This window comes from Pyrus communis, chromosome 2 (assembly GCF_041283825.1).
Source record: "Pyrus communis isolate YQ-2024b chromosome 2, ASM4128382v1, whole genome shotgun sequence".
NCBI lineage: Eukaryota > Viridiplantae > Streptophyta > Magnoliopsida > Rosales > Rosaceae > Pyrus > Pyrus communis.
In genome coordinates, this window is record NC_142566.1 from 25,653,244 (window position 1) to 25,655,489 (window position 2,246).

The following is a 2,246-nucleotide window of genomic DNA, read 5'->3' on the forward strand; positions in this document are numbered from 1 at the left end:
AAGAACCATAATATTATCTCTTAACAATAGCAAATTATCCTAACTTTCTTATCCGACAATTAAGAACCATGCTTACTCAACGGCCTCGATCGCTTGGGCCAATAGTGTAAAATCGGGTCCAAACAGATAGTAAGGGTGTGAGTCGGACGAGATTAACGTTGACTCGTTAAAAATGTGGATATTCATCAATATAATTGATATTCTTATTCACATGCAGTTGATATGGTTGTCGATATGTCATTGATAAACTTGATGAAATTTTTTCAAAATGTGCGAAAGAAGAAAAAGAAGGGTGGAATATATTCATTAAAAAGAAGAAAATAAAAGAATTTAAGCTATTTTGATGAACATAGCATAACATTCCATCAAGAATCGAATAAAAGAGCAGATGAAGTTGTCAACCCCATCCCATTTCTCTACTTTAAGTCTTTGAGCTTTGAACATTGAGATTTAGAGAATCCTTATCCTCTAATAACATCTACGAAAAACAAAAACGAAGAAGTGATGACTTTTACACTTTTATTTTAATATATTTAAATCACAACCAAGAGAAAAAAAAAAAATTAAAAATATGCAAAAAACAAAAAAACAAAAAACGAGAACGTAAAAATCACTTTGTGTAACAAAAAATATATCCTTAACGCAGGCATGTCCATGTCCTGCCTGAATTGATTTTGCCCTTGTTCCTTAATTATAACTAATGTTTTATTTGGTTAAGAACAAGTTGTGTTTTAATGTAGGACCACTTTTCGAAATTCCATCTTTTGATGGAACTGAAATGGAACCTCCGCGGAGGGGCGAGTACCAAATGAGTGCATTTTTGCTGATCGTCTTCAAATGATGGTAATGTTCATCACTCTATTTATCATCGTTGGATAAGTTTGAATTTTGAGATTTATGCCTATTCACTACACAAATTTCGAAATTCAAATTCATATAACAATGATAAATAGTGGGTGGAGGTTCATTTGAAGAATTTTGGCTGAATAGGACTGGACTGGATCAAAACTCAAAGTAGTCACTTGAACCTTATAATCCTCTATTAACACCTAGAGTTGCATGATCTTCTTCTCCACTTGCCACAGTTTGAAGTTAATCTTGAATCCAATCTTACGTTTGTGTGTGGAAAAAACCTTGCCACAATCATGATATAGAATATTTGGTATCGGCACAGTCTGGTTACCGCATCTATTTTGAGTACAAAGAGCTATAAGTTCGAACTCTGTCACCTTAATATGGCGATGGAAAATAATGACGCTGCATATGTGATGTCTGAGGTCAATGGCAAGCCCTGGTGGAGATGGAGGAGAACCATATGGATCATTTGGATCTTGACCTCCATAAGGACCATAACCACCCATCAGGGCTTCTAAACTACTATTGTACATCCCAGAAGAACCATAAAGCCCACCACCACCACACCCTCCCCTATGCATGCTTTGCCATACATCCCCCACCGTACGTATAATCCTCCACTTCCACCATATGAACCATATATTCCAGACACCATAGTTGGTGCTGCTTCCATAGTTCTGCTCCCAAGGCCTCGAGGGAACCAGCCTAGCAAGAGCATTTCTATTAACAGCGGTATTTCTATCAGAACTTGGAACTATTTCTCCAGGTTTAACGGTACCCTAAGCCTCAACTACGTCACTTGTGCTTCCAGCTGACGGGGGTTTAAAAGGTGCAGGACCAGATGAGGAACCTGCTCTCTCCCACGGTTTTCAGGGTTCGACTCCATCGGAAATGCAGAAACACGTCATGCGACAGAGGAAGCTTATCCCTTTTGAGGGTTCGACTCCATCGGAAAGGCAGAAACTCGTCATGCGATAGAGGAAACTTATCCTTCTAATTCTTGATAGGGATGGAACTAGATAAATTTTCTTAATAAGTAACTAGCAGGAGCATACATTTTGTGTGTGACCAAAATAGGTATATAATTGTTATTTTCTAAAAAATGAGGGTAAAATAGAAAAAAATAGGAATATGATTGTCATTTTGTCAAAAGGTACCGTTCACCTCCTCCCACATTATCCTCAAAAGCAGCTATTTCAGTTCATTCAAACTATGCAAAAAACATTATGATTTCACTTATGTGTATGAAAAAAACGATGGTGATACAATTTCTTTTAATAAGTGTATATTTTTTATCTTATGTAAATATTGTGTATCAAAAGTGAGGGTAAAATAAGAAAAAAGAGGAAAAAGTTCAAAAGATACAAAATTACTATTTTTCCCTCCTTATG

The 2,246-nt window shown here is 36.4% G+C and overlaps 1 pseudogene; it reads right to left on the bottom strand.

The window, feature by feature from the left end:
- Positions 1–714: 714 nt before the first annotated feature.
- LOC137746666 (uncharacterized) lies at positions 715–1,724 on the bottom strand (annotated as a pseudogene).
- Positions 1,725–2,246: the final 522 nt, after the last annotated feature.